The 14,048-nt window shown below is 33.9% G+C and overlaps 1 pseudogene; it reads right to left on the bottom strand.

The window, feature by feature from the left end:
* Window positions 1-1,137: 1,137 nt before the first annotated feature.
* LOC130859436 (39S ribosomal protein L13, mitochondrial-like) lies at window positions 1,138-1,688 on the bottom strand (annotated as a pseudogene).
* Window positions 1,689-14,048: the final 12,360 nt, after the last annotated feature.

Below are 14,048 nucleotides of genomic sequence, written 5' to 3'. Positions count from 1 at the left end.
GTGTAAGCTCAGTGACCTCCGGTCTCACTCTTTTCGGAGCTCCAAAACGCTCTGAACGTCAGTTTGACCTGACAAAATGATAGTGTTCTAGTAGCAGTATTAGGGAGTCTGTTAGTCAGACTGAGACATATAAGAGATTCTCCAAAGGAGTGGCTCAACGAAGCATCATTTATAGATTAACTAGTCAATATTGAAGAGGCTATAGAAGTCTCATACCCTATTCATTCAATGTCAGAGTGTCTATAAACTCTTTTAAACACTCACAATATCTTGATTGTTACTGATTTCATCAAGTTCTAACAGTTTTAAGCTATTTAATGAGTCATATACTTCTCCAATTAAAAGTTTTTTTTTTTTTTTTTTTTTTAACATTCATTGTATTAATTAGAAAGTCTTCTGGTATTGATATGAGTATAAAAGAAATAGTGTTCTGAACATGGTTGGAAACTTCTTGGGGCCATGACTCACAACTGTCTTCCGAAAAGAAATTAGCATTTCTGATAAAGTAAGTAAGTTCTGAAGAACTTCAGTGAGAATAGATTTGTTCTCAAAATTATGGAGAAACTCTTCATATTCCCACTTAGATGGCTGTCACAAGACTATAGTGACTTTAACCAGGTTTTCTTTTCTTTCTTTTTCTGTCTAATACTGATTATTTCTTCTATAAAAATGTCCTAACAAGAATGAATCTTTTTTGAGGAATGAATTTGAAAAAGAACAGATACATGTATATGTGTAACTGAATCATTTTGCTATACATCTGAAACTAACACAACATTGTTAATCGCCTATGCTCCAATATAAAATAAGAAGTTAAAAAAATTCTTCCTATAATGTCTAGCACTAGGTTGGCATTCAATAAATAATGTTTTTTTTTTTTTACCAAGTAAGCGATTTTATTATTATCATCATTTATAACACTCAAATCAGATTCATAATAAAACAATTCTATATAATACTGTATTTTATTGCAATTTCCTTTTGAAGGGATATCCCTTCCTGACCTTTCCCCACAAACTTCCAGCACCCAGAATAGCTTTCTTGTCAAAAGGCAGTTTTTTCACCTGCCCTATAGGTAGGAGAAACTCATCAGGAAGAAGTTTCAATCATCAGTTATTTTCTGAAATTTGCTTTCTCTTATAGGCGATAATCTTCAGGTGGAGACCAAACTCTTGGGAAAGCCTCTATTTCTTCTTGTGTGTACTCATCTGGACGTTTGGGCACTTTTCATGGCTGAGGAAGCTCTTCCACTAAATTCTTAAGAATATCTTCTGGTATATCCTCATCTGGGAAAAGATGCAACCTCTGTATCAGAGTTCTTCTGTGAAGGTTTTTTTTGGCAGCATGCCATAAATAGCTAGCTTAACAATTGCCACTGGATCCTTCTGGTGAAGCTGAGCAGCTGTTACTTGTCTAAATCCACCTGGGTAACCAGTATGTGAGGAGTGTACTTTTTGTTCCCATTTGTTTCCAGAAAATGCAAAGTGACTTGTGTTCATTATGACAACATGATCTCCACAGTCACTCAGTTGATGGTACACAGGTTTATGCAATTCTTGAAGTTTAACTGATGCCAAGGCAGCAAGTTTGCCAGGGGGCTGCATTTTCCCATCTAAGAGATACCAAACTCGAGCAAAAATGGCCCATTGCTGGGGTGCCCGAGAGAAACTTGACATGTTTCCCCAGTAGCAGGACCATCCTCATAAATAATGGTTTGGATAATGAAATTAAAATAAAAGGAATGACTCTTTTAGGTAGCCTACAAGGGCCTTTTCTCCTTCTATGTAATATTGTAATAAAAATTTATCACATGATCATAAATAAATAGCCAGAGAAATTTTCTTTGCCAGAGATAATAATGGCCGAAGGCCTTGTAGGAGCTGCCTCTTAGAGTGAGGTCTTTTCATTAAAACACTGCCTTTGGAGTAAATGTTACTGATTAGAACAACTGATTTTCCAGAGCATGTTGTTTAATCTAGTTAAGTACAGACTCTTACAGTGTCTATGTTAAAACAGTTAATTATAAATGATATAGACTTCTGTTTCCAGAAAAATGGAAGAGACATATTTTTCTCCATACCTCCAGATAAGCACAACTAGAAACCCAGGGCATAAGAAAACTCTAAGAGGTGGAGAGAAACAAACAAAAAAGCCAGACTAGTTAAGCGTCCTGGAATGGAAACAATAGGGGTGATGAGTTTGCTGAGTTCTCTCTTTGCCTTGTATGACTCAGATTTGGTGCTAAAGAAGATAACATCCTGGAAACACCAGTGGATACAGACCCAAAAAATGTTAACAAAAACCTGCTCTCTCTAGTCAAAGGACCAGGAAAGGGGCAGCCTACAAGGACCAAAAAGACTTATAAAAGAATGTCTCTAATCCATCCAAACACCACACACACACCCCCCCAAAACAAGCAAACAAGAAACAACAAAGATTACAAAACAGTAGTTCCACCACCAATGTGGTTCACCAGTAAAGGCCAATTGGAGAGCTTAAATTTCCACCCTCATAAGACTAGAGCAAGGCACCCACCCTGGAGTGTCAGTGGAGACCACATGGGGAGCCTGGATCTCCACCCCCATCAGGTAGTAGAAAGGTGCCCCTCTCCCTTTCCACTGGAGTGATGGGAGAGTCAGGACATTCAACACCCCCCACCCAGAGATGAAGTCATCTCCTACTTTCTCACGGTGTTAGTGAAAGCTACATGGGAACGGTAACAAAGCACCCCCCTACTCCCCAACCAGAGGGCATCAGAAGAGACTTGATTGGAGACAGAATTCCTATATCCATCCAGCATTAAAGAGGAACCACAACCTAGGTAACAATAAGAGGGGTCGAGTGGGGAACCTTGTCTTACACCCTCATTTGGCAGTAATGAGATGGCATATTCCCTTCCTCTGTCAAAATGATGGAGAAAGCCAGCTAAAACAGAAGAGTTACATCTCTGTACCAGAAGATCCAGAGTCACATACTACATAAAACGTTCAGGTTTCAAACAAAAATTATTTGTCATGTTATGAACCAGAAGGATCTCAAATTGAGTTTAAGAAGATAATCAAAACATGCCAACATTAAGATGATAGAGATATTAGAATTATCAGACAAAGAATTTATTGTGGCCACTATAAGAAAAACACTCAAAACACTATAGATACATCAAAGTAGAGTGATAACAGAAATGTTCAGGTAACCCACAGGAAGGAGCCATTGCCATGCTGCGTGAAAATTCATGCTTGGAAATACAGAGCATACACAAATCAACAGTATTTTAGATGATAATCCAATTTGCCAGGAATCATTGTTTGGACATCTTAATTAGATAATTCTACTAAAGTTTAATTTCTGAAGAAAATAAAGCAGGCATGTATTCACACGCAAGGCTAAAAACATGGCTGCACCTGTGTCAGTGAAGAGGATTATGGGTATAATTACCTGGGGACTAAATTCCTAAACAGCAGGGGTTTCTGAGTTTTTCATGAAGGGACAAAAGTAGATTATCAGAAGAGGAACATAGAGGATATACATGCATCTATTATGTGAGATATGCAAGTTGCTTAATGTCTTTGTGCCTTGATTTTCTTTTCTAAATTTTGGGGAATATATGTGAGGATTAAGAGAGTTAATCACTCAATCTTATCCATGATGATGATGATGATTTATTGTTATAATTTGCCTGCATAGAGCATTTTAAGCTGTTAGAAAACATAGTCTTTATTTCTTTTTTCCATTTTAAAATTGCACCAAATTGGAAAGTAAGAAATTCACAGGATGAAGGGAAATGGATAAGAAGAGATAGAAGAGCTTTGTTTTTAATTCTACCCTCCTTGGTTTTATTCTGTCCTTTTATCCTTTTACATACCCACCCATCTTTATATCCATTAATCCTTACATAGCTATTTAGGGACAAATTCTGAATGCTGTGTTTATGATGAGAAAGGTGTTGAGAATACTGTACAGTACATAGAATGTTTTAATCATAAATAAAAGGTAATATGATAGAGTGTTTTAAAACTTAAACTTGACTGATGGTTGAATAAAGTCATAGACAGATGGATAGAATAGTGATAAAACAAATACAATAAAAATTTTACTTGTAAGGTTAGTTAGTGGTTACACAGCTATAAACTGTACAAGGATCTTTGCAGGATTACGGACCCCAGTGATCATGTCCATAATCCTCTTCACTGACCCAAGTGTAGCCGTGTGTCCTTATTATTATTATTATTACTTGTGTAAACACAGTGCTTTATTCTCCTTGGAAATTAAAGATTAATAGTATTAGTAAATTATGATGCCCAAATGATGTTTCCTTACAAATTGTATCATCACCAAAAAATACTGCAGATTTTTCATGCACTGTATTTTGAAGCATGGATCTTCATACAGCACGACAATCGTTCTTTGCATGGCTTATTTAACCCTAAAGTTTACCTATAACCCAAAATTCTCTGCAAGGTAGCTTTCTTCCAAGAAAACACAAGAAGTAAAAGAAAAGTGGAAGAAGTAGAGATCCTGTTGGGAATAAGAAATTATGATGTTCTGAGTAAACAAGTTGCTTTCTTTTTACCTGAATCAAAGAACAGATTTATCATATTTCCCTGAGGAAATTAATCTTAAATTTTGTTCCTTTCATACTGGAATATTAAGAGTGGTGCCTTGTAATAAAGAACTCAATTCCTTAAACTCAGTAGTTTTTTAGTTTTACTTTTATTTCCTGCCTTCAAATACTTAGGGTTAAGATGAAGAGAATAAAAGATAAAGTTTTGTAAATAGCTAGTATATACATCAAAAGGGAATCAATTAAAAAAAATTCCAGATAACCATAGGAAGTCAAAGAGTGAGAAAGAGAGAGAGAAACAAAATTTCCAAAATAAAACGGCAGGCTAAAGCCACAGATGGGGAAAGCAGCCTAAAATAGATGATCCAACTTTATGTTGTCTGAATCTCACTTCAAATAGAACAAGTAGACAGACTAAAGGATAGAGAAGATGTGTCATGCTAACATTAACCAAAGGAAAGCAAGAGTGACTTTATTTGTACCAGATAAAAAAAGCACAAAGAACAACAATAAAAAAAATTATCAGAGATAAGGTGGGACATTTCATAATGATAAAATAATCAATCTGCCAAGGGTGCATAGAATCCTAAAAGCATGCAACTTTTAGGAAAAGCAGAGTTGCAAATATGTGGAGCAGAGCTGGTTGAAACTGAAATGAAAGTAGACAGATCCACCATGGTGTTTGGAGAATTCAACACCCTCTCAACAACTGATAGAACTATTTGGCAGAAAAGTTAAGATTTAAAAAAAAAAGTTAACACCACCACCAACTGAAGGGATCTAACAAACATCTATAGAATATCACTTCTGGTGACTATATATGCTTGTTTTTTTAATTTTTGATTTTTGATTTTATTTTTTCCATGCCAAGTGGCGTCACGCAGGATCTGAGTTCCCTGACCAGGAAAGGAACCTGTGTTCCTTGCAGTGGAAGCACAGTCTTAACCACTGGACCACCAGGGAAGTCACTTATTTATTTATTTGTTTGTTTATTTATTTATTTATTTATTTATTTTGGCTATATGCTTTCTTTTCAATTCCCAAAATATGTACACAGACCATATCCATACATATACAAACAAATATCAACAAATTTAAAGGAATTTAAATTCTATAGAATATAGTCTCTGATTACAAAGGAATCAAACTAGAAATTAATAACAGAAAAATAGAAAAATCTCCAAAAAAAAGGAAACTAAACAACACACTTCAAAATAATCCATGGGCCAAAGAGGGAGACATAAAATAAATTAAAATATACATTAAACTGAATGAACATAAAAATATTATATATCAAAATTGGTGGAAAACATTTAAAACAGTGCTGCCTAGAGGGACGTTTATAGCACTAAATTCATGCATTAGATAAGACAAAAAGACTTAAATCACTAATCTAAGCAATCACCTCAAGAGCCTAGAAAAAGAGATGCAAACAAACAAACAAAAAGCTCAAAGCGGGAGAAAAAATAGAAAGAAGGAAGGAAATAAAGATAAGAGGAGAAATGAACGAAATTGAAAATGAGAGTAATAAATAAGACAAATGAAATAGAGCTATTTCTGCAAAAAGAACAATAAAATTGAACCAGAAATAGATTCACACAAACATGTCTAAAGGATTTTTGACAAAAGTGCAAATTCAATGTAAGATTGCCTTTTCCACAAATGAAGAAAAAATAAAGAACCATAAAGTGTTTTGAAAGAAAAAATTGGGGAAAATCTTCAGAACTAGGATTAGACAAAGAGTTAGACTTGTTATCAAAAGCATGATGCTTGAAAGGAAAACTTGTTAAACTGACTTCATTAAATTAAATATTTTTTTTCTTCCTAGGTCACTCTTAAGAGGATGAAAAGACAAGCTATAGATTATGATTAAACAGTTGTAATTCAGATGTCTGACAAGAGCTAATGCCAGGAACTTATAATGAACTCTAAATCTCTATAGTAAAGAAACAATCCAATTATAACATGACCAAAACACATAAAGAGATGTTTCAGAGAAGATATGCAGAGCGCAAATAAGCCCATGAAAAATGTGTTCAACATCATCAGCCATTAGGGAAATGCCATCCGATAAGTATGATGTTAGCTCTGGATGTTTTGTAGACATACTTTACCATGTTGAAGAATTTTCTAGAATATTCCTATTTTACTGACAGTTTTTATTGCAAAAGAGTGTTGGATTTTGTCAAATCTTTTTCTGCATCTCTTGTTATGACCATATGATTTGTGATTTTTTTTTGCTTTTTCTTTTTTTAAGAAGCAGGTTAGGTATGAATAGGTTAGCACGAAGTTCCCTTAATATGTGCATTTAGCTTGTTCATGTATGGATTACATTAATTTATTTCCAAATATTGAACCACCTCATATAGCTGGCATAAATTCCACTTGGTAATGTGTATGGTATTTTTATGCATTGTCTGATTCAACTTACCAATAGTTTGTTAGTGTTTTTTGTATTTTTGATCGTGAGAGATATTGGTCTGTAGTTTTCTTAATGTCTTTGATTTTGTATTAGGATAGTGCTGGCCTCATAGAATGAGAGGGAAGTACTCTGCTTCCATTCTCTGAAAGATATTATAGAGAATTAGTATAATTTCTCTCAAATATTTAGTGAAATTCATGAGTAAACCCATCTGTGCATGGTGTTTTGTTGTTTTGGAACATTATTAATTATAGATTCAACTTACCAAATAGATATAGGCTTATTAGGATTGTCTATTTCCTCTTGTGTAAGTTTTGGCAGATTATGTTTTTCAAGGAATTGGTGCAGTTCATCTACATTATCAATTTTGTGGGCCTAGAGTTGTTTAGAATTCTCTTATTATCCTTTAATTGACATGGAATATGTAGTGATGCCCATCTTTCATTTCTGACATTAGTAATTCATGTCCTCCTTTTTTTTTTTTTTTTTTTGTTAGTCTGCCAAGAAGCTGATCATTTTATTGATATTTTTGAAGAAACAGCTTTTGGTTTCATTGATTTTCTGTATTAAGTTCTTGTTTTTATTTCACTGATTTCTGCTCTAATTCTTATCATTTATTTTCTTCTGCTTTATTTGGATTTAATTTGCTCTTCTTTGTCTAGTTTCTTAAGGTATATACTTAGATTATTTATTTTAAATTGTTCTTTACTTCTGATATATACTATTAAAACTATAAATTTCCCTCTAAGTACTGCTTTTACTGCCCCTCATAAATTGTCTACATTGTGTTTTCATTGTCAATTAATTCAAAACATTTTAAAAATTTCTCTTGAGATTTATTCTTAGAACCCTGTGTTATTCAGAAGTGTTGTTTAATTTCCACATTTTTTCAGTTATCTTCCTGTTATTGATTTCTAGATTAATTTCATAGTGGTATGAAAGCAGACATCGTATGATTTCCTTTTGGTTAACTTTGTTAAAGTGTTTTCTGGATCAGAATGTGGTCTGTTTTGGTGAATGTTCCATATGAGCTTGAGAAAACTGTGTGTTCTGCTATTGTTGGATGATGTATTCCTTGGGGTCAGTTTTCCAAGGAGATAGTTCTTGTGTGCATACAACCAAACAACAGAGCATTAAACTGCATTATGCAAAAGCTGATAGAACACCAAGGAGATCAGACGAATCAGTATCATTGTTGGAGACTTCAACACATCTCTTTCAGAAATGGACAGATCCAGCATATAGAAAATTAGTAAGGACACAGTTGGATTCAACAACACCACTGAAAAACTAATTAACATCTATAGGATATGTTGTCCAATACTTTCTCAGAAAAATAAAAATTAAGAGAATTTGTTGCCAGTAGACCTGCCTTGCAACAATTGTTGAAAGAAATTCTTTTTTTTTTATTATTTTTTTTTATTTTTTGGGGGTACACCAAGTTCAATCATCTGTTTTTATACACATATCCCCATATTCCCTCCCTTCCTTGACTCCCCCAAAGAAATTCTTTAGAAAGAGAAAAAAATAAGTTGGTTCAGAAACTTGAATCTAAATGAAGAACAGAAGAGCATTGAGGAAGGAGTAAGAAGAGATAAAATTTAAAGTTTCATTTCTCTCATTCTTAACTTATCTAACAGATGACAATCTGTGCAAACTAATAATAGCAACAATGTATTTGATTATATATGCTTATCACACATGTATCATATGTATATATACACACACATGTAAATATATATATACTTATGTATACTTATATATAAGTGAAATGAATGACAACAAAAGTACAGAACACAAAAGGGAAGAACTGGGATTATTTTGTTATCATATTGGTACTCACACTATCTGTGAAGTGTGGTGTTATTTAAAAGTGGACTTGGATTAGTTATGAATGTATATTGCAAAGTCTAGGGAAATCTTTAAAAAAGAGAGAGGAGAGAAAATAAAGTCATAAAAAAATGCTCAATTAAGCCACAAAAGACAGAAAAGGAACAGACAACAAAAATAGGAACAAAGAACAAGGTCAACAAATAGGAAAACAGTAACAAATATAGTAGATATTCATCCAACTATACGAATAATCACTTTGGAAGTCAATGGTCTAAATTCACCTAGTAAAGCACAGAGATTTCAAATTTGATCAAACCATGCCACTCAACTGCATGTTGTCTACAAAAAAAATCCACTAAATATAAAGATGCATATATATATCATAACTAAATGGATAGAGAAAAAGTATATCATGTTAACGTTAATGACAGAAAAGCTACATTAATTTCAGACAGAGCAGACTTCAAAGTAAGGAAAGTTAGATTGATTAAGAACAAGAGAAGTAAAAGATGTTCTCTGGGTTTCTTGGATATGTAATTTTGTATCTGACATTAATTTGGGGGAATTCTCAATTATTATTTTTTCATTTAATTTTTTCTGTTTCTTTCTCTTCTGGTATTCTCATTATGTGTATGTTACACATTTTGTAGTCGTTCCATGGTCCTTGGGTACTCTGTTCAGTACTGGGTAAAAGGAACTGTTGTAAATAGGCCTTTAGTAATGTGGTGGTGAGGTGTGCATATGGGATGTTGTGGGAAGCATTCTATAGCCTGTGATGAGGTATCCGTATTTTAATGAGCCTACACCTCTGGTCTGTAAACTTCTGAAGTGTTTCTCAGTTTTGTTTTTGTTTTGTTTTGTTTGTTTGTTTGTTTTCTCCCCATAGGTGGGACAGGATGGCTACAGTGGGCTGGAGTTTGGTATTTCCCTTCTCCCAGGTCAGTTAGACTTTGATAATAACCTAGCAGGTTAGTTAGGCTCTGGTTAACTAGACTCCCCTGGGGGCAGGTCTTGTTAAGAAGAACAGAGTGTTTTGGTATATTTCAAAATGGTTCCTTTCCCTTCCTCCTGCTGGAAGCATGAGGGGATTTTTCTCCAACATTTACTGTGAGATCCTGGTTGATTTCCTGGAGGTAAATCTCACAATACTGTGAGGCTCCCTATTACTGAGTCCTCCTGGAGTTTTTAACTATTAGAGTTGTTCATGCTGAGCCTCCAGCAATTCAGGAATTGTAGTTCTGGTTTTCCTACCCCAGCTCTGGTTCCTGCGTGGTTTCTGCTCATCTCTGCTCTGGTATGTCAGGACTCCCTGTATTCACCTGTCTCTCCAATACTGGGGACATTGGTTTGCCCTGTCCTCCCCTCTCTTATGGCTTTAAGAAGTGTTGACTCTTCAGTCTTTTCAGTTTTTTACTTGTTGTTAAGATGTGGAGGCAACTTCCAACCTCACTACATGATGGACCTGAAACCAGAATACTCCTTATTTATTCTTACTCATAAAACAGAAGATCTTGTCTCAGAAGGCAGTTAGGCAGTATTAATACCAAAGCTAATTCATCTTAATAGTTCCCACCTACCTGAAGGAAGAGACAAAGGTATCATTGTTCATTTGCTCAGATATACTTGGTTCATAGGTCAGTTGTCCCAGATATGAAAGCTAAAATCTATTTATTTGAATAGGGGCTACATAGTTACCTGAATATTCATAAAGCAGAATTACTTTATTACATATTTAACTATTTCCTACTAGAAGTATCATCAGAAAAACATTGAAATGCATGCCACCTTTATTTGTTGCTGCATAGCAATCTAGTTTTTGAGCCTGAAAACCTAGTGACTTAACTCAACAATATATTATCTCCTTCCACAGTTCTGGAGGCTGACAGCGTTTGCTGACTAGGATTGTTGTTGAATGAATAAATGACCTTGAGTCAAACCAATACTTCCCCTATTGATTATTTATTCCATTGTTTTTAGTGCAGTTATTTGGTATTTGTTGAATAAATAGATATATAAATGTACCTGCAGATAAATGGTTGTTGAAGTAGAACAATCTTTCTACTATCGATTAGTTCTGTAGTAGTCATAGTTCACAAGCAAATTAGTGATATAAATCTCAAAGTTGCCTGCTCATCTAAGGAAAAGTGATGATATAAATAGTTCATGTAGCTCACTATCAAAAAAACAAACAATCCCATCAAAAAATGGGCAGAAGACCTAAACAGGCATTTCTCCAAAGAAGACATACAGATGACCAAGGGGCACATGAAAAGCCACTCAACATTACTAATTATTAGAGAAATCTAAATCAAAACTACAATGAGGTTTCATTGCATGCCAGTTAGAATGGGCATCATCAGAAAATCTACAAACAATAAATGCTGGAGAGGGTGTGGAGAAAAGGGAACCCTCTTGCTCTGTTGGTCGGAATGTAAATCGATACAGCCACTAAGGAGAACAGTATGGAGATTCCTTAAAAAACTAAAAATGGAACTACCATATGACCCAACAATCCCACTACTGGGCATATACCCAGAGAATACCATAATTCAAAAAGACACATGCACCCCAATGTTCATTGCATCGCTATTTACAATAGCCAGGTCATGTAAGCAACCTAAATGTCCATCAACAGATGAATGGATAAAGAAGAAGTGGTACACACATACAATGGAATACTACCCAGCCATAAAAAGGAATGAAATTGGGACATTTGTAGAGACATGGATGGACCTAGAGACTGTCATACAGAGTGAAGTGAGTCAGAAGGAGAGAAACAAATATTGTATATTAACACATATATGTGAAATATAGAAAAATGGTACAAATCAACCAGTTTACAAGGCAGAAATAGAGACACAGAGGCAGAGAAAAAATATATGGACACCAAGGAGGGAAAGCAGGGGGTGGGGGGGTGGGGGTTGGGGTAGGATGAATTGGAGATTGGGATTGCCATATATACATTACTAATAAAAAAAATCAAATTGTACACTTTAAATATATGCAGTTTATTGTTATGTCAATCATATCTCAATAAAAGTGCTTAGAAAAAAAGAAAAAAGAAAAATCCATGAGCTTTGCTAACAAGTATTTCTGTGCTATAATTAGATTGAATTGGCTGATTAAATTTTCAAAGGAAAAGCATAAACTTAATTATATTAGTTTTGTTTATAAATATTAGTCATTATTTATTTACTTAGGGTTTACTATGTTAAAGATAACATGCACCATTTTGGGAGGTAAAAAAAAAAAGTACTTAAAAAGACTTAAAAAAGTATCTGAGTATCACATACTTCCTGAGTGAGGTTAGCAAGAAGAGTTAGTCAAAGAAATGAGATTACTTCTCTAAATTTTAGGTAATAATTTTCTTTAACAAAATAGTATAAATAATTGCCAGATATTCTTTGTTACTTAGTTTTCTGTAGAGCAGTGGTTACATCTTTTCACCTTCAACATAATATCTAGTGAATAATTACAACAAAAATCACAAATCCTGGTAATGCTACACCAAACAAAACTGTAGAAAAAAATCCCTCATCAAATAGCAGTAGAAATGCTAACTGAGTTTCAAGTGTACAGGCAGAAATTCTCCAATTACTTTTATCTTCACAAGAAACATTTTGTTAATTTAAAATTAGGATTTAAACATGAAGGACATTGTTTCCTCCAGGCTTTCTAAACCAAATTAGTAGGAGCAACTTGAACCTTCTTCCCTTTCTAATCTTTGAAAATCTAACCAGGAAAATGTTTTTGTCCCAATATTATATTATCACATCAAAGATATCTTATTGCCAGTTTTCCTGCTATCCTAAGTTCAGTGACTTTTCTGTTAAACTTAAGCAAAATGTTACTTGCATGAGCAATTTTCAGTTTATAGTATCCCTAAAGTATACTGGAGATCGGTTTTGTAAAATGAAATAAATTATTGGGTATCATTCCCTAAAATAACATTCAAGTATATTAATTGCAACCTGGTTCATTAATGAAATATTTAGTATATACTAGCCCTTTCCTGATTTCAGAATACTCCTGAGAAATCCCTTCCTACTTCAGCATACTTCATTATCTTGGAAAGATTTATATTAAAGTTAGGAAATGAAAATGAATGATTCATCAAGGACCATCCTTTTATTTGTGGAAAGTGAGGCTGTGGGAAGTGATTTCAGAATATAACACTGTAAGTACTAATTTATAAAAGATATATGTTTTAGTGGGTACCAGATAGTTTATGGAAATTTTCTATTTATATTTTAAAACTTAGCAAATGTTATCTACTTTTCTGTGTTTTTTATTTAAATAATCCTGTATGATAAATGAGGACAGTATAAATGTAAAAATGTACAGATTCACGAAGAGTTATGAGACGTGTAGAGAGATTTCAGTAAGTAAGCAAAGTAATAATAACATTCGAAATATCAGTAAAGTTTATTTTCCCATTGATGGCTACAATCTTTTGTGATTGTTGTTCAACATTTTGAGACCCAATAACAATTGAAGTTCATATATTCTGGACTTTGAGAGAAATACAACACATGTAATGCTGATTTAGGCTCCTCTGTAGTTTTATACTATCAAAGATTTTTAACACACAATGCCTATTTATACGTATATTGAATTTTGCATATCATCGGGAGCTAGTATCTCAGAAAGCTGACAAATTCTAGTGGTCTACAACATATTGCTTTCTAAATTTGCTATAAAGAAGTCTTCATGGAATGAATGAATTAGATGGCTGAAAGTACCTTATCTTGTGTTTCTCTTTGTAAGAGAATTTATTATGCAATTTAATTTATTCCTATGGTCTTTTGATCACTCCGTATGATACTTTACAAACATGTCTTTTTCTTTATCACATTTATTCTTCTCATTAGGTTTATTTATTTCTATATTTCTTTGACCTTCATTTGAGTATCTTCCAGCAATGCTTCCTCATTTCTTCCTCTGCCATAGAATAAGATTCTCATGCTGGCATCTGTATTCTTTCTAAAATAATTCCTCTTATTATCATAGCAGAGTGTTCCCAAAGTGGTTGTTAAGGACCACTGCTATACGTGATAAAGGACTACAGTGCAGTCTCGATGAAGATAGATGAATTTGTATTCATTTCCTACTACTGCCATAACAAATTACCATAAATTGGGGGTTTACAAAGAACACAAATTTAATACCTTACAGTTCTGAATGTTAGAAATCTGATATGGCTCACATTGAGCTAATATTCAGGTCTTGGCA

The sequence above is a fragment of the Hippopotamus amphibius genome, chromosome 8 (assembly GCF_030028045.1).
Source record: "Hippopotamus amphibius kiboko isolate mHipAmp2 chromosome 8, mHipAmp2.hap2, whole genome shotgun sequence".
NCBI lineage: Eukaryota > Metazoa > Chordata > Mammalia > Artiodactyla > Hippopotamidae > Hippopotamus > Hippopotamus amphibius.
Note: the sequence above shows the minus strand (reverse complement) of the source record. Positions and strands in the feature narration are given on the sequence as shown.